The sequence below is a fragment of the Talpa europaea genome, assembly GCF_964194135.1.
Source record: "Talpa europaea genome assembly, chromosome: 11".
Classification (NCBI taxonomy): Eukaryota; Metazoa; Chordata; class Mammalia; order Eulipotyphla; family Talpidae; genus Talpa; species Talpa europaea.
The window spans coordinates 96,593,432-96,612,358 of NC_140078.1; positions in this window are offsets into that span (position 1 = coordinate 96,593,432).

Here is an 18,927-nt window from a genome sequence, read left to right on the forward strand (position 1 = left end):
GTGCTGTGCCTAGGGGATATTTAAACCTTTTTTTCTCTATTCTAAAATGTCATCATACTACTTTGTGATTGGCTTTCTCTTAGTGACCATACTCATCCAGGCAGATTTGCCCAATTTCTCAGCTCTTATCTAGAGTTTACCTCCCCCTGCCCCAAGGTCTCTTAAACTTTACTGCCCCCATTAGCCTTAAAGTTTAGCCTTAAAATCTACTGCCCCCGTTAGCCCTCCTGGGTTTTTTTTTTTTTTAAGATTTATTTATTTATGCATACAAAAACTGTGTGGTACAGGCCAGAGGGGTGTAGGGGGGGTGGGGAGGAAGAGTGAACGGATTCACCAGAGACAGTGGGGAACAGAACAGGTGGATTGACTGAAATACACAGCTGAGGGGAGCAGCGGGAGAGACAGGAGAGATCTGCTGCACCATGAGGGTAGCTCCCTGGATGGAGATCGAACTCGTGCTGCAGTGGCTGCGGATAGCTTCATAGTTTGCATCTTAATCCCTTGTGCCACCAGGGAGGCCCCCTCCTGGATTTCTGACCTCATCTCTGGAGTATGTTTGGTTAGCATGTCTTAGAATTTTCTGTCCTTATCTCTGGAGTATGTTTTGGTTAGCACCTTTTTAACCCTTCAGAAGTCCCTATCAGCATTGTCCCTGAAGCTGCCTAATTAACCCTAATTGGCCCTTGGACTCAATAATTGCTAGGTCCATGGCCTCTCTGGTGGCACAAGGAGTTAAGCACCTCACTATGAAACAATCCACAGCCTCTGCAGCACGAGTTTTATCCCCAGCCGGCCAGGGAGCAACCCACATGGTGCAGCAGACCTCTCCTGTCTCGCCCGCTGCTCCACTCAGCAGTGCACTTCGGTCAGTCTGCCTGTTCTGTTCCCCACTCTGTCTCTGGTGAATCCTTTCACCCCCCGCATCTGGCCTACATCCCAGCTCTTGTATGCATAAATAAATAAATCTTTAAAAAAAATAATTGCTAGGTCCGTTGTAGAAACAGTATTGAAAGCACAAGAGAAACTAGGGCAATATTAATGAGTTTGGTAGATTGTAGCCTGGTTTGATATTATTTTTATGGCATTTGTTTTTGAAAGTTGAGATATAATCCATATACCATAAAATTTGCCCTTTCAAATTTAAAATAAAGTGGTTTGTAGTATATTAATTTTGTACATAGCACGACTAGTACCAGAATGTTTTTGTCACTCCCAAAAGGCCCATGTGAGTTGTCATTCTCGTTTCCACCCTCCCTATAGTACCTGGCAACCATTGATCTACTTTTTGTGTCCATGGATTTATCCATCTTGGATATTTTATATAAATGGTATCATACAATATATGGCCATTGTGTACCTGTGTACCATTCTATGGGTTGCCTTTTCATTTTCTAGACAGTGCCTTTTAATTTTGATGAGGTTCAAATTATTTTTCTCTTGTCATATCGGCTTTTGGTGTCAAATGTAAGAACTCATTGCTTACCCAAGATAATGAAGATTTATCCATGTATTTTCTTCCAAGAGATTTATAGTTTTATCTTTTAGATTTAAATTTTTACTCTGGGGCCTCCCCGGTGGCGCAGCGGTTGAGCGCTGGGTTGCGAAGCTGCCCGCGGCCTCTGCGGCGCCGGTTCGATCCCCGGCTGCTCCCCGGCCACCGGAGGAGGGTCCCACATGGCGCGCAGACCTCTCCTGCCGCCCGCTGCTCCCCTCAGCAGTGTACTTCGGTCCTTCTGCCTGCTCTGCTCCCCGCTCTGGCTCTGGTGAATTCTCTCACCCTCCCGCGCTTCTGACTGTACCCAGTGCATGTATAAACAAAACAAACAAACAGACCAGCAAACAAATAAATAAAGCATGCCTCTATACAAAAAAAAAAAAAAAAAAATTTTTACTCTGAATTTTTAGTTAGTTTTTGTAAATGATGTGAGGTAGAGATACAATTTCTTTTTTTTTGTTGTTGAAGATTTATTTATCCACAAATAAATAAAGCAAGAGCTGGGGTGTAGGCCAGAGGTGCAGTGGTGGGGGTGTGGTGAGAGGATTCACCAGAGACAGAGGGGATCAGAACAGGTGTATTGACTGAAATACACTGCTGAAGGGAGTTGTGGGTGAGCCAAGAGAGGCCTGCGGTGCCATTTGGGTTAGCTTCCTGGCCGGGGATTGAACTTGTGCTGCAGTGGCTACTGATAGTTTCATAGTGCTGAGACTTAACCCCTTGCACCACTAGGGAGGCCCCAACTCTAGTCTTTTGTGTGTGCTCATCCAATTTTCCCAGCCCCATTTGTTGAAAGGACTATTCTTTTCCCCATTGAATTGTGTTGTCACACACACACAAAAAAAAACCATTTGACTGTAAATGTAAGAGTTTGTTTCTGGATTCTCAACTCTAGTTCACTGATTTGTATACAGTACTTTTGCTTTCGGGAGAATAGGCAAAGAGTACAAAAGATATCTGTATTAGTTCTTTTTTTTTTTTTTTTTTGTCAATTTCACAGCACTTGTAATACAAATGGGGAGACCTTTCTTGAGCCATTTAGTTCCTCTTTGTGGGGGTGGGGATCCTGGGACAGCTGGTGTAAGTATCTTTCACTGAGGCCCTGAAAGTGAGCGAGAGAGCATGGGAGAGAAAAAAGCCACTTTGGGCTTCCCAGATAAGTGAGCACACCCTGGGGAGCCTGAACCATAGCCTAGAGAACACTCAAGGAGTACAGCAGGTCTTACTCTTTGCCAGAGAAACCTCAGGTATCTTCCCAGGGTTGACCACCCTGTCTGATTTCCTCCCAGACAAGAGAGAGCATGTATCTTTACAATGTCGGCAATCCTAGACTCAATATGTACAATGCGTGCAACACCCTGCCTGCTACTTGCAAACTGCTGACTACTGATGTGTGTAGTATCCAGGCCAAAAACAGAGGAGCTGGCCAGTAGATGGTCGAACTAATAGTGGAAGCCAAAAGGCTTCAGTCCATCTATGGCTACTTGGTCCATATAGGTGGCTTCCAAGCTGAGCCCAGTATGGCCTCCTTCGACCTCGGGAGTCTTTAGCCACAGCCCGGAGCATGACTACTATTCAACCATGGCAGCCTCCAGGCTGAATCCAAGGATAGCCTACTAGTCAATGTAAGCGGCCTCCAGGCGGAGCCAGGGCTTACCTGCTGGTCAACGTAGGCAGCCTTCAGGCTAACCCCGGTTCTGCCAGCTGGTCAAACTTGGAATCCATTAACCCTAGCGTAGGGCTGGGATACTGTTTGACATAGACAGCCTCCAGGAAGAACCTGGGACCGGCCTTCTGGTTGAACTCAGCCCCCACCAGGTTGATTGGATTCTTCCTATTGGTCGCCCTCAGCCCCCTTCAGTCTGAGATTGTGTCCGGCCTTCTGGTGCACCTCAGCAGCCTCTAGTCTGACTGGGCCTGGCTTGCAAGTTGACCCAGGCAGTCTCCAGGCTGGAACTCCTGCTGCCTTACAGGTCCACCTAGGCAACCTCCAAGCTAAATCGGGGGCCAGTCTACTGGTCAACTTCCCAGTCTCTAGGCTGTGCCCAGGGCCATCCAGATTGAGCTGCTGGCATTGAGATTGAGCTGGTAATGTCAGTTGTTAATGTTAAGGAGCTCTAGTTGAGTTAAGATGTACAAACCAATGGCTGTTCACTTTGGAGCTCCCCAGATCCCCCATAGCCAGCATTCTCTTTGCAATTGGCTGCCTCTGATACTGGGTCTGGCATTCTGGTCCCCCTGAAAACCTGCCAGGCTGAGCCTGGGGAGGCCTGCTGGCCAACCTTGGCAGCTCTAGCCTGAAACTGGGGCCGATTTCTGGTTGACCTCCTCAGCTCAAATCCTATCCTGGAGCAATCTGATGGTCATCCTCAGCACCAAACAGGGTGACCGGGGACGGCCTTCCGGTCAACCTCAGCCCCCTCCAAACTGACTGGAGTCGGCCTTCTGCTCCACCAGCCCGTGTGTGTGTGTGTATGTGTGTGTGTGTGTTTTTCCACCCCACCCAACTGACAGGGACCAGCCTTCTGGTTGACCCCAGCACCTACCCAGCCTCCAGGCTGACTCGGGGCTGGACTGCTGGTCCACCTCCCCAGCAAGCAAGTGAAAGATGGTGCCGGCCTGCTGTTCAAATTCCCCAGGCTGCAGGCTAAAGATGAGGCTGGCCTGCTGGTCGACCTTCCCAGGCTTCAGGCTGACTCAGGCCCAGCTTGCTGGTCCACCTCCCCAGGGTGCAGGCTGAGGATGGGACCAGCATGCTGGTTGATGTCCCCAGGCTTCAGGCTGACTTGGGGCAGCCTGATGGTCAAGTCGGCCAGCCTCCAGGCTGACTTGGGCCTGGCCTCTTGGTCCACCTCCCCAGGCTGCAGGCTGAGGATGGGGCCAGCCTGCTGGTTCAACTCCCCAGGAGGCAGGCTGACCTGGGGCCAGTCTGCAGGTCGACTTGCCCAGCCTCCGGGCTGACTCAGGGCCTGACTGCTGGTACACCTGCCCAAGCCCCAGACTGACTGGAACCAGTCTTATGGTCGACCCAAGTGGCCGCCGAGCCTCCAGTCCAACTCAGGGCCGGCCAGCTGATTCAACCCTCTGCCTGCATGCTGAGGATGGTGCTGCCCTGCTGGTACACATCACCTGACTGCAGACTAAGGATGGTGCAGATCTGCTGGACGAACTCCCCAGCCTGCAGGCTAAGGATGGTGTCGGTACTGGTCGACCATCCCAGGCTACAGACTGACTCGGGGATGGCCTGCTGGTCGTCCTCCCTAACCTCCAGGCTGAGCCTCGGACCCGCCTGCTGGTGCATCTCAGCAGCCTTCAAATGGGAGCTGTGGCCCGTCTGCTCATACCCGATCATGTATGCAGCCTGTCCCAGGAGATTGGAGCTCATCGGGTTCCAGGTCTCAAACTGAACTGGCACTGTCCTGATGTTTGTTTAGGGAACTTCTACTTCAGTTAGGGCCCATGACCCACCGGCAGTTCAAGTGGGGGCTCTCTCACATGTGTGGCTGTCCTGCTGGTTACCTACACAGGCTCCTGGCTGAATCAGGGCCGCTTTACTGAGGAGCCCCCCAGCCTCCAGCCTGAGGCCTGGGTCAGGCTGCTAGTCGACCTCTACAACCGCCTGGCTGAACAGGGATCGGCCAGAGGTTAGGCCTACCAAGCCTCTGAGCTGGGCCCGGGGCCGGAATGCTGGTCCACTTCAGCAGCCTCCAGGCCGGGACTGGGCCCAGCCAGTGGTTGACTGTGGCAATCTTCACTGTGGAGTGTGCCGGGATGGCTGGTCACCCCAGGCCACTCCCTCCTGAATTGGGGCCAGGACTGATGACCAAAGTCAGCTCCTCCAAGCTGTTTGGCGGCTGGCCTGCTGGTTGACCTCCCCAGCAGAAAGGCCGAAGATGGTGCTGGCCCACTGTCGATCTCCCCAGGCTGCAGGCTGAGGATGAGGCCGTCCTGCTGGTCGACCTCCCCGGGTTGCAGGCTGAGGGTGAGGCCGGCCCACTGGTCGTCCACCCAGGGATGCTGGCTGAGGGTGAGGCCAGCCCACTGGTTGACTTCCTCTGGCTGGAAGCTGACTGGGGGCCAACCAGCTGGTGGAGCTGGCCAGCCTGCCTGGTGACTTGGGCCAGGCCTGCTGGTCTAAATCACCAACCTCCAGCTGAGCCCGGGACCTGTCTGCTATTGCACCTCCACAGCCTCTTACCTGGATCCATGGTCCATGTGCTAGCCCGACACCATGTGCAGCCCAGCCCACAGGCTGGGCCAGGGCTGGCCATCAGGTCCACCTCCTCAACCCCCAGGCTGGGCTGGGGCCGGCCAGCAGGTGACCTCTTCAGCCCCCAGGCTGGGCTGGCGACTGCCTACCGGTCGACCTCCTCAGCCCCCAGACTACGCTGGGGTTGGACAGCTGGTCGATCTCCTAAGCCCCAGGCTGGGCTGCAGCCGGCCAGCCAGTTGACCTCCTCAACCCCCAGGCTGGGCTCGGCCGGCCAGCAGGTCGAACTCTTCAGCATGCTTTCTGGGCTGGGGTCGGCCTGCCAGTCGACACCAACAGCCCCCAGGCTGGGCTGGGACCGGCCAGCAGGTCAACCTCCTCAGACCGCCCCCCCCCCCCCATTCTGGGCTGGGGCCGGCCAGCAGGTCGACCTCCTCAGCCATCAGGCTGGGCTGGGGCCGCCAGCAGGTGAACCTCCTCAGCCCCCAGGCTGTGTGGGGACGACCTGTAGTATGACCTTCTCAGCCCCCAGGCTGGGCTAGGTTCGGCCTCCTGGTGGACCTCCTCAGCCCGCAGGCTGGGCTGGGTCCAGAAACCGGTCGAACTCTTTACCCCAGTGTCTGGGCTGGGGACGGCCTGCTGGTCGTCCTCCTCAGCCCCCAGGCTGGGCTGGGGCCGGCCAGCAGGTGGACCTCCTCAGCCCCCAGGCTGGACCGGGGCCGGCCAGCAGGTGGACCTCCTCAGCCCCAAGGCTGGGCTGGGACCGGCCAGCAGGTCGACCTTCTAAGCCTCCAGGCTGGCCTGGGGCCGACCAGCCGGTCAACCTCCTCAGCCCCTAGGCTGGGCTGGGGCCGGCATGCTGGTCAACCTCTTCAGCCCCCAGGCTGGGCTGGGGCCGGCCAGCAGGTCTAACTCCTCAGCCCCCAAGATGGGTTGGGGCCGGCCAGCAGGTCGACCTCCTCAGCACCCAGGCTGCGCTGGGGCCTGCTAGCTGGTCGAAGTCTTCAGCCCCTGTCTGGGCTGGGGACGGCCAGCAGGTTAACCTCCTAAGCCCCCGATCTGGGCCCGGGCCGGCCAGCAGGTTGACCTCCTCAGCCCCCAGGCTGGCTGGGGACAACCTGTAGTACGACCTTCTCAGCCCCCAGGCTGGGCTAGGTTTGGGCTCCCGGTGGACCTCCTCAGCCCCCAGGCTGGGCTGGGGCCGGCCAGCAGGTCCACCTCCTCAGCCACCATTCTGGGCTGGGGCAGGCCAGCAGGTAGACCTCCTCAGCCCTCAGGCTGGGCTGGGGCCGGTCAGCAGGTTGACCTCCTCGACCCCCAGGCTGGCAGGGACAACCTGTAGTAGGACCTTCTCAGCCCCCAGGCAGGGCTAGGTTCGGCCTCCCGGTGGACCTCCTCAGCTCGCAGGCTGGGCTGGGGACAGCCTGCTGGTCATCCTCCTCAGCCCCCAGGCTGGGCCGGGGCCGGCCAGCAGATCGACCTCCTCAGTCCCCAGACTGAACTGGGGCGGCCAGCAGGTCAACCTCCTCAGCCCCGTTCTGGGCTGGGGCTGGCCAGCAGGTCGACCTCCTCACCTCACAAGCTGGGCCGGGGCAGGCCAGCAGGTGGACCTCCTCCGCCCCAAGGCTGGCTGGGGACAACCTGTAATATGACCTTCTCAGCCCCCAGGCTGGGCTGGGGCCAGCCAGCAGGTGGAACTCCTTAGCCCTCAAGGTGGGTTGGGGCCGGCCACCAGGTCGACCTCCTCAGCCATCAGGCTGGGCTGGGGCCGGCCAGCAGGTTGACCTCCTCAGCCTCCAGGGTGGCTGGGGACGACCTGTAGTTCTCAGCCGCCAGGCTGGGCTAGGTTCAGCCTCCCGGTGGACCTCCTCAGCTCGCAGTCTGGACTGGGGCCTGGAACCAGTCGAACTCTTTACCCCACTGTCTGGGCTGGGGACGGCCTGCTGGTTGTCCTCTTCAGCCCCCAGGCTGGACCAGGGTGGTCGACCTCCTCAGCCCCCAGGCTGGGCTTAGGCAGCCAGCAGGTCGACCTCGTCAGCCACCATTCTGGGCTGGGGCCAGCCAGCAGGTCGACTTCCTCAGTCCCCAGGCTGGGCTGGGGCAGGCCAACAGGTCAACCTCCTTAGCCCCCAGGCTGGACTGGCGCCAGCCAGCAAGTCAACCTCCTCAGCCCCCAGGCTCAGCCGAGGCTGGCCTGCACGTCATCTTCTTCAGCCTTCATGCCGTCCTCTTTAGCCTTCATGCCGGGCTCTTACTGGTCTGTTCGTCCACCTCCTAAGCCTCAGGGGTGGGCTTTGGCAGTTTGAATGTCAACCTCTTTAGTTTCCAGACTGTGCTGGGGCCCGCCTGGTGTTCTACCTCCTTATCATTAGGGAGGACTGTGGCCGTCCTGCAGGTCCATCTCCTCAGTCTCCCAGCTGGTCTCTCTTGAAGTGTGTCTGTTTGTCATTTCTTTAACCGAATCCCTGACCACCCTGCGCAGTTTCTCAACCCTGAGACGGCCTCATTGTCTACTGCTGTGCTGGTCCGCGGCAGGTCGGCCTGCATGTGGACCTCCTCGTCCTGCAGGCTCGCTGATGATGAGTCTGACCCACTGGTCGACCTCCCCGTGCTGCAGGCTGAGGGTGAGGCCGGCCTGCTGGTCGACTTCCTCCAGCTGCAAGCTGACTCGGTTCTAGCCTGTTGATCGAGACAGCCTGCCTAGTGGGTGACTTGGGTCCAGCCTTCTGGTCTTCCTTACCAGCCTCCAGGCTGAGTCTGGGGCTGCCTGCTGGTGCACCTCAGCAGCCTCCAATCTGGATCCATGGTCCATGTGCCGATCTGACACTGTGTGCAGCCTGTCTTGGGGCTTGGTGCTCATCATGCTCCAGGTACCAAATTGGACTGGCACCATCCTGATATTTGGTTAGGGAACTTCTAATTCAGTTGAGGGCCCATGACCTGCCGGCTGTGCAAGTGGGGGTGCTCTCTCCCCTGTGGCTGTCCTGCTGGTTACCTCCGCAGCCTCCAGCTTGAATCAGGGGTGCTTTGCTATGGAGTCCCCCAGCCTCCAGGCTGAATGGGCACCAGCCTCCTGGTCGACCTACCGTGCCTCTAGGCTGGGGCCTGGGCCTGGGCCAGGCTTCTGGTCAACCTCCACAGCCTCCTGGCTATACAGGGATCGGCCAGAGGTTCGACCTGCCCAGCCTCTAGGCTGGGCCTGGGGCCGGAGTGCTGGTCCACTTCAGCATCCTCCAGGTCGAGACTGGGTCCAGCCTGTGGTTGACTGTGGCAGTCTTCATGGTGGAGTGCTCCGGGATGGCCGGTCAACCCAGGCCACTCCCCTGAATCGGTGCCGGGAGTGCTGACCGACCTCAGCTCCTCCAGGCTGGTTGTCGGCCGGCCTGCTGGTCCACCTCCCCAGTCTGCAGGCTGAGGAGGAGGCCTTACCACTGGTCGACCTCCCCGGGCTCCAGGCTGAGGATGAGGCCGGACTGCTGGTCGAACTCCCAGTCTGCATGCTGACTAATGGCCAGCCTGCTCGTCGACCCCCCAGGTTCTGGGCTGAAACTGGGCCGGCCTCTTGGTCCATCTTACCAAGCAGCAGACTGAGGATGTTCCCCATACAGTTTGACCTCCCCAGGCTGCATGCAGATCTGGCATCCCCTCTATGGAAGATCTCCCCAACCTTCAGGCTGAGGATGGTGCTTGTGCTGGTCGCCCTCTTTGTTGCGGTCTGACAATGGTGCAGGCCTGCTGGTCAACCTCCCCAGTCTGCAGGCTGAGCCAATCACTGGCCTCGTGTTCATTTTCAGCAGCTTCCAACCTGAATTCTTGCTTGGTTTGCTGGTACCCTGTCCTGACTCCAATCTGTTCCTAGTGCTTCGAGCTCATTGGACTCCCATTCCCTAATTGAACTGGTACATTCTGCTGTTTGGTTTGGGAACTTCTATTTCAGTTTGAGTCTATGACGCACCTGCCCTTCATTTGGTGGTGCTCTATTGGACCTCTGGCCAGCGCTGGTCAACCTCCCCAGGCTGCAGACTGGGATGTGTCTAGCCTGCTGGTCGATCTCCCCAGCCTCCAGGCTGAATCTGTTCTAGGCTGCTGGTGGAGCCCCCCAGCCTCCTAGCTGATTGGGGATCATCCTGTGGTCAGCCTCCGTTACCTCCATTCTGAGGCCTGGGCCAGGCTGCTGGTCCACCTCCACAGCTTCCAATATGACTCAGGGCTGGCCTGCTGGTTGACTTCTCCAGCCTCCAAGGTGAATCAGGGCCCAGCTACTGCTTGACCCCAGTACCCCCATGCTGTCTTGGACCAGCCTTCTGGTGCACTTCAGCTTCCTACAGGCTGCCTGGGGCCAGCTTTCTGATCGATGAGCCCCCTTGAGGCTAGATGAGTGTGGCCTTCTGTTCGGCCCTGGCAGCCTCTGCCTAAGTGGGCCCAGCTTGCAGCTGAGAGTATGCCTAGATGCAGGTCCACCTATTCAGCCTGTGACTGGTTTTGGACCAGGCCTGATGGATCGACCTCCCGGTCTCTTGGCCAAGACCAGGGGATGCTTGTTGAGTTCCTGGCTTTGAGGTTGATCTGGGTCTGTCAGCTGTTACCATTTCGGAGCTTCTATGTGAGTTAGGGTCTAGGACCCGTGGGCTGTTCTGTTGGGGCTCTTCCATCTCCTCAGGGGTCAGCCTTAGTTTGCAATCCAGCTGATACTGGTCTGTCCTTCTGGTGGACCTTAGCACCCTCTAGTCTCACTGGAACTGGCTTTCTGGTCGACGTCAGCACCCTCCAGGCTCACTGAAGCTGGCCTTCTGATCAACCTTAGCACCCTCCAGGCTGAGCTTGAGGCAACCTACAGCCTGAAGCTGGGGTCTGTTGCTATCTAACCTCAGCAGCCTACAGCCTAGACCAGAGCAGCTTTCTGGTCAATCTGAGCCTCCTCCAAGCTGACTGGGGCCGGCCTTCTGGTGACCCCAGCTGCCCTCACCCGCCCCCCCCCAGGCTGCCTGGAACCCGCCTTCTGATCAACCTTAGCCTCCTCCAGGCTGCCTGGAGCCAGCTTTCTGGTACATGAGCCCCCTCGAGGCTGACATGGGTTGTGCCTGCAGCTTGACCCCAGCAGCCTCCTGGCTGACTCGGCCCAACTTGCAGCTTGACCCTGGCAGCCTCCGGGCTGAGAGGGCGCCTAGATTGCAGGTCCACCTAATCAGCCTCTGGCTGATTCTGGGCGGGCCTTGCCTCATGGTCAACCTCCTATCCTCTCAGCTGAGACTGGGGGCATATAGCTTATTGAGCTCCTGTTTTATTGTTGTTGAGCTAGGTCTCAGCTGTTAACATTTAGGTGCTTCTAGGTGAGTTAGCATCTAGGACCAGCTGACTGTTCCCTTGGGGCTCTCCCATATCCTCAGGGTCCAGCCTTCTCTTTGAGTCTGTGGCCAGCCTGTTCACGACATCTGCATCCTCCAGACTGAGCCTTGGGCCGGCCTGCCATTTAACCTCCGGAATCTTTAACTGTAGCACAGTATTGGCAATACTGTGTGCTCGTTGACTTCGTCAGCCTCCAGGCTCATCCCTGGGCTGGCCCATTGGTCCACCTCTGCAGCCTCCAGGCTTAGCCCAGTGCTGGTCTGCTTGTTGTCCTCAATAGCCTCCAGGCTTAGGCTGGGTCTTGCCTGCTGGTAGACCTTCCCAGTCTGTAAGCTGAGCCGGGGGTCATACAAGCTTCTAAATCCTGGGCTGCCTCCCCGGTGGCGCAGTGGTTGAGCACTGGGTTGCGAAGCCGCAGCCTCTGCAGCACTGGTTCGATCCCCGGCTGCTCCCCGGCCACCAGAGGAGGGTCCCACATGGCGCGCAGACCTCTCCTGCCGCCCGCTGCTCCCCTCAGCAGTGTACTTCGGTCCTTCTGCCTGCTCTGCTCCCCGCTTTGGCTCTGGTGAATTCTCTCACCCTCCCGCGCTTCTGACTGTACCCAGTGCTTGTATAAATAATAAATAAATAAATCTTTTTAAAAAAAAATAAATAAATCCTGGGCTTCCAGATTGAGCTGTAGCAGTCTTGGTATTCCACTTTAGCAGCTTCTAGGTGAGTTAAGGTCTAGGACCCACTGGTTGTTAAACTTTGGGGCCCTCAGGCAAACCCTCGGCCATTCTTCTGGTCAACTTCAGGAGCCTCCGCCCTTGCCTGTGGCTGGTCTCGGTCGGCCTAGGCAGCCTGCAATGCTGGGGCTGGGGTGTTATTCACTTCAGCAGCCGCCAGGCTGAACCAGAGGCCAGGCTACTTGTCCACCTCAGCAGCTCCAGGTTGATCCCAGGGCCATCTTGCTGGTTGACCTCATCAGCCTCCAGCCAATGCCAGTGCTGCGCTACTGGTCAACCTAGGAAGTCTCCGTGCTGAGTCCCAGTCAGGCCTGCTGGTCAACTCTGGTAACCTGTAGCCAAAATGAAGGGCTGGAATACTGGTCAACTGTAGCATCCTCCAGGCTTGGCCACTGTTGTGCTGCTGGTTGATCTTGGCAGCCTCCATGATTAGTGGGTTTCAGCCTACTGATCAGTCTCATCAGCATCCAGGCTGATCTCAGCCCTGCCTGCTGGTCAGCCTCAGTCGCCTCCAACCGAAGCCCCAACTGATCAAATGTTGGTCCAAAGCCTTCAGGTTGCATCTGCTGTGGGTTGGTTCGCACTGTCTGATGATCTTGGAAGCCACCATGCTGGCCCATATCAGGACAATTTTCAACTAGGGTATCCTTCTATCTGATTACACATCATTTTCAGTTTGGTCTGGCACTTTGACCTCAGAAGCCTTCCTGGTACGTTTAGGTTCATGTCTTTCTTTGGATCTGGTCGGCAGTAGACTTCTGGAACCTGAAGGCTGGGCCAGGTCCAGCCAGCTGTTGACCTTAAGAACCTACAGGCTTAACCTGCCCAGCCAGCTGGTGGAGCTCAGGAGCTTCCAGGCTGTATCATGTCTGGGTGTGGGTCTGGCAGGCAGTTCAGTCCACGACAGATGCAGCCTGAAGGCTTTGGACCAACAATTGACCAGTCGGGGCTTTGGTTGGAGGTGGCTGAGGCCGACCAGCAGGCAGGGCTGAGCTCAGCCTGGATGCTGATGAGATTGATCAGTAGTCCCTCTTTCTTATCTCTACTGTATCAGCAACACCTCACTTCAGGAGACTCAGACTGAGCTCAAGTCTAGCCAATTGGTGGACTTCAGGAGCTTTCAGGCTAAGACCGTTCCAACCAGGTAGTCCGCCTTGGTCCTCCAGGCTGAGTCCAGCTGGCTGCTTACCCTTGAACTTGGACCTCCTAGGCCTGAGGAGGAGCCAGCCATGAGCCAGCCAGGAGGGATAAGACACCATAGATGGTGCCTTCTCCTCCCTATTATCCACAACCCTGACTGCCAGAGGAGAGAGAGAGGGCTGGGGCACTAAGGGTGTGCTGCACCAGCTGGTGAAGGTGGCATCACCACTCTTTTCAACTTGTCGTATACCTCAGGAGTGGAGGATGCCAGGGGCCTGCCTCTTGTCATTCCTGCCTGGCCACAGTACCTGCGCACCTTATCTTGGTACATCCCCTTCTTCTCCCCTTGCAACATTGGTGCCAGAACCCCAGTGGGCATGCAGGCATTTGGGCCTGGAGAAGAGGCAGGGATTACTTACATTGCAGGCTTGTGGAAAGTCTCTATCTAAAACTCTTATTATTTCTTACAACTACACATGAATGTATAATAATCTCAAAAATTTCATTTTAAAAAGTAAAGATTATTTTTATAATACCTTCTCACTACCACCCTTTTCCATTGCCCAGGGACTAAAATAACTGTTTTGATCTATGAAGTTTGTGGCCTTCTTCTGAGGTACTCACTCTTGGCCTCCAGGTGGCACCAACTGTCTCTCCCTGCCTCTAGCTTTTCAGAAACAAGAGCAGGAAGAGGCTCTCTCTACAAGTGCCTCTTGCCAGAAACAGGGCCCTTTGCCACGTCCTGGCTGCCAGAATGACTCAGGGCAGTTTCAGAGTCCTGGGCCTACCGTAAGGATCCCTAGTGTAGCAGAGAGTCAGGGCTACCTTTGCTTTAGAAACAGCTTTTAACCTCATAAACTGTGTTCTCCAGTCAAAGAAGCAGTCCCTCTTTCTTATCTCTACTGTGTTAGCAACACCGCACTGATAAAAGAAAGAAACCAGAGTTATGGAGCATGCTATACAATGCAGGATGCTGCTCAGAAGAGCAAGATCCTGGCCTTTTTATTGATAAGAGTAGGTCATACTGGAAATATGATTATGTTATTTAGGGCTTTAGGGAGGGTGAGTCTGCTGATCAGATAAATCATAATCCTGACCCCAGACCCATGGTTCCAATCTTATTAACAAGGCATTCCACTGATGAGTCTGGGATGCAAAGTACATCAGTCAACAACCCCCCCACCCCTCTTCTCCCCTCACCCCTCCTCCCTTCTCCCCTTCCTCCCCCCACCATGTTCCTGGCCATACGTCATGATGCATACCCATTGCCCCTGGGCGATCAAGTGTCCTCCTCTTGTTTAACTTGAAAGGAGCATTGTAGGGTCTGGCATGCTATATTTAGCAGACCCACATCTCTCCTTCAACCTTTGAAAGCATTCATTCATTTAATCAGCTCTTTTTGAGTATCCACTGCTACGTAAAATATCTAAGCATGGCAAGTACTTCACTTATAAGCTACTATTATTAATAAAAATTATGTCTTTTGAGGACAAGATCATCAGTGTAATCCCACACACATACATTTACAAACTGTAAAGGGCTACCATGTGAAGGTATGATCATTGTCAGAGGAGGGGCAGGGTCACATTGCAAGTGCCGGCTTTTTCAAGGACCCTTACCTGGAAACAGATGCTTCATGGATTTTATCCTTAACTCACCCAAAGAAAGTTCTGAATAAAGATGAATCTCTCCTGCCCATGTGTGACTAAGCAGGTGTTTCTTGTCACAATTTTTTTTCCCTTTGCAAAACAGTAGTGGCAGCTCTCCTGCCCACCTGTGACTATACAGGTACCTCTCTTTTCTTTCTCCTTTTCCTAATAAACTTGTCCTTTCAAAATATAAAAAAGAAAGTTCAGAGTAAACATCACTGTCCTTTTACGGTCATAAAAACTGAATCTCAGGGATGTTATATACGTTGCCAGAGTTCCCACAGCTGCTGGGCAACAGAGTTGACATTCAAAAATTGTTCTTGGGTTTCCAAAGACTGCTGCTTCTCTTGAACCCTGAGCCATTAACAGAAAGGAAATCTCAGAGTGAAGGCACCTACAGGAGGATTTGAGCTGAACATATTTTTATCAGATGACCTGGGAAATTGGGTGAGCCTCGTTGTAGGGTAAGGTAAAAGTATCAGGCTTTTCTGCCCTCCCGCCATTAGGATAGATGAGGGAACCCTGTGATCCCGAATGCATGCCTGATGGCGGGCAGCTGGAGTAGGGTGTGGGCCTATGTAGAGGGGATTCACCTGGGCTAACACTGGGCTTTTAAGGGCGGTGTCACGGGAACGCCAGCAGAAGTTGAGAGAGGAGGAGCAGAGAAACGGAGAGAGAAGCAGAGCCATGGGAAGAACAGAGAGAACATGAGAGAAGGCCAGAGAGCCCAGAGTGAAGACTTGCTGGGGGCTGGGAGGCCTGCCAGTCTCCCGGCCCCCCAGCACTCCTGCCTGCCGTGTACCTGGTAATCCCAATAAAAGCCCGCAAAAGCCACTGAGGGCTCCAGGACTCTCTCACTCCTCCTTTACCCGGTCTGCTGGATCAGAAAACCTGCTCTGTGGTCGCCCTGTCCCTACACTCGTAAACCTGCTCTCCTTACATAGTTTCTTCTGAGCACCCAGGCACAACTGTAAGTGTTCCTGAATTTAGTAAGAGATGTTTCCCAGGTTATTTTTTTTTCCTGATCATAAAAATACCATATATTGGGGGGTGGTATGGAGGAGGGTATTTTAGAATAATATATCAAAAAGAAAAGGAGAAAATAATTTTCCCCATTACTACATTTTTATTTAGATTTGATGCATACAAAAGTATATATGAAAAATGCTTGTGTTCCCAAGCATAATTCAATAAACACTCAGGAATTCATCTCATGAATTTCAAATTGAGAGCATTACCAATGGCATAGTCTCCCTAAACTATCATACCCTGTCCAACCCTACCTTCCCAGATTTTTAGCTTATTGTCTCCCTGCCTTTTGGAACAAAACAAAACATATATATGTATGCTTAAATAATGAACTTTGTGGTTTTTGCTCGTTTGGGTGTTGCGTTAGAAACACTGCACTGATAAAGAAAACAGGAGTCGTGAAGCAGGCTATGTAATGCAGGATGCTGCTCGGGAGCAAGATCCTGACCTTTTTATTGACAGAGAAAAGGGCAGGTTAAACTGAATACTGGATTTTGGGCTTTAGGGAGAGTGAGTCCACTGATATACTCCCAATTCCCACCCATGGCTCCAATCTCATTAACAAGGCATTCCATTGATCAGTCACAGAGTACATCAGTCAAGCCTTCCCCTCCCCCCCTAGGCATTCCTGGTCATACCTTGTGATTTATATCTATTATCCCAGGGCCATCAAGTGTCCTGTTCTTGTCTAATTTGAAAGGAGCCTTGTACACCCACGTTTGGGGGCTTTGTATAAGTGACATTACACCTTACGTGGCATTCTAGCTTTTGCTGTACTCAGCATTCATCTAAAATTCTTTTTGTGGTAATGTAGCTGTGGTTTATCCTTTTAACTGCTGTATAATATTCCAGTGTGGATTTACCATTACATACTTATCTGCTTTCTTATTACAAGCATTTAGTTTGTCGCCAATATTTTTTAATTACAAAGAAAATATTGCTATGAACATTCCTGTGCCTGTCTTCTGATGCTTCTATGCAGGAATGCCTCTCAGTTATACATTAGGGATGATGTTGCCCAGAATAGTAAACCCTACAAGACAGTGCCAACTGTTTGCCAAAGTTTTTGTACCAGTTTGTACTCCCACTATGGAGAAGATCCACAGCCTTTCCAGTTTGCTGTTTAGATTTTACCCATCTAGTTTACATGTAAGTGGAATCTCATTTGGGTTTAATTTCTAAGTTGAAAACGTTCATCTGGATATTAGACAATCATGATCCGTCTCTGAAATGTCCATTCATGTCTTTAGTTGTTTTCTTTGGTACCCAGTATGTAGGCATTTTCTCTATATTGCGAGTACAAATCTTTGTCGATTATATTTGTTTCTTCTCCCAGTTCATAAGTTGTCTTTTCATCTTCCTTATGGTATGTTTTGATAAGTGGAATTTTAAAAATGTAGTATTGAATTACCAATATTTCCTTCTGTTGAAAGCATTTTTGTGTGTATTTTTAAATAAATATTTCGCTATTTTGAGGTAAGAAATATTCTTTTACATCAGTGCTATGCAGTAGGACTTTCTACAGTATTGAAAATGTTCCCCATCTGACTGTCCACATGTGACTATTGAACACATGAAATGTGGCTAGTGTGACTTTAGGTACTGAATTTTAAGCTTTATTTAATTACTTCAGAATTATATTGAATAGCCATATGTAACTAGTACCTATTGTATTGATCAGTGCAGTTTTTATGCTTTTTTTGGTAAGGAGCCAATTTCTTAGGTTTTATTCTGTATGGATTATCTATGGCCCCAACACTATTTATTGAATAATCCTCTTTCCATACTGATAGTGCCAATTTTGTCCTATATTAAACTTCCATTTATATTCTGTTTATATGTTATATATCAAAGACCCATTTATATGGACTGCCTATTCTGTATTATGTCAATCAGTCTCTCCCTGTGTCAGTTTCACAGTCTTCATTATCATAATCTTAGAATAGGTCTTGATATCCATCTTATTCTTCTTGTGACATTCTTACTTCTTCTTGGCCTTTGTGCCACTATACAAATCCTCCAGATAAAGCTTGTTCCATAAACAAATTTGTGAAATTTTAATTAGAATTGTATTAAATCAGTAGATCAACTGAGGCAATCTTTAGCATAACCATCATTTATATATGTACATATTTATATCTATTCTATATAATTGTAATTATACAATATAATGTATACTAAATTATATACTTACAGAATTTTCTTGTATTAGAGGACTGATGGGTGCTAGGCACTGTGTTTAAGTCGCACAACCCTGAGTGGCATATGTGTGGGGGTGCTGTTGTTATCCTCATTCCAAATAAACTAGAATTTACTTGCAAAAGTCACCCAGGAAACAAACTTGAAAAGTCAGAGTTTGAGCCCAAGTCTGTTTGACTTCAAAACTGTGACTCGATTACCAAAGTGTGTTGAAATCATCCCTTATCCCAAATAATTAGATGTTTCCCGTTTTCCCATGTGTAAGTGACATTGTGATGACTATCTTGAGCATACATTCCCATTTCCCATTGTTTTCCTAGGCTACAGTCCTACCAGATATGAACATTTTTGAGACTGTCTTCAGAAAGTTCATGTCAGCTCCACTTCCCCAGCTTGTTTTGGTATCAGCATTTACCAATCATTGTCCCTAGTTAACAACCAGGGAGGGAAACTGACATTTCTAGAGTCTCTCCTTTGGGCTAGACGTAGTATTAACTCATTCTCTTATATGATTTCTTGATCTCATGACAGCATCAGGAAACCAAGGCTCACGGAGGTATACTTACTCATTTACCCAAGATCACATAGCGAGATAGGAATACAAAGCAAGCAGGGTGTTACACACCTCCTCAAGTCCTTCCAAAGGATTCCCCTGGTGCTCAGAATAAAATCCAAACTCTTCCCTATGGCCTGTGAGGCCCTAATGACCTGTATCCCATCTCTTTCTCCCTCTACCTCCATCTAGCCACACTGCTATTCTTTTATATATATATATATATATATATATATTTAAAGAGTGATTTATTTTTATATAAGAACCGGGGTACAGACCAGATGTTCAGGAGGGTGAGAAGCTTCACTAGAGACAGCGGGGAACAGAACAGGCAGACTGATGAAATACACTGCTGAGGGGTGCAGCGGGCAAGACAGGAGAGGTCTGCGGTGCCATGTGGGATTCTTACCAGCCAGCTGGAATCGAACCCACACTGCAGAGGCTGCAGACAGCTTCACAGTGCAGTGCTCAACTGCCTGCACCACCAGGGAGGCCCCACATTGCTATTTTTTCTCTCCCTCCAACTACTCACAATCCTGCCCAGTGCAGAGCCTTTGCCCAATCATTTTCCGCATCTT